A 334-nucleotide genomic window follows, 5' to 3' on the forward strand; every position below is an offset into this window, starting at 1 on the left:
ACATAGACAGACAGAGAGAGACAGAAACAGACAGAAAGAGAGAGAGAGAGAAACAGACAGGGAGGGAGAGAGAGAGAGACAGACGGGGAGAGAAAGAGAGTAAGACAGAAGACAGACACAGTGAGACAGGCAGAGAGGGAGAGAGAGAGACAAAGACAGAGACAGAGACAGACAGAAAGAAAGAGACAGACAGACAGACAGACAGGCAGACCGACAGAGAAAGAGACACAGAGAGAAAGACAGAGACGAACAGAGAGAAACAGACAGAGAGACGGTCCTAGCCCAGTAGCGATACAGTGCCTTTTCTTTCATTTTCTCTTTCCTTTCTTTTCTT

This window comes from Pan troglodytes, chromosome 17, assembly GCF_028858775.2.
Source record: "Pan troglodytes isolate AG18354 chromosome 17, NHGRI_mPanTro3-v2.0_pri, whole genome shotgun sequence".
Taxonomy (NCBI): Eukaryota; Metazoa; Chordata; class Mammalia; order Primates; family Hominidae; genus Pan; species Pan troglodytes.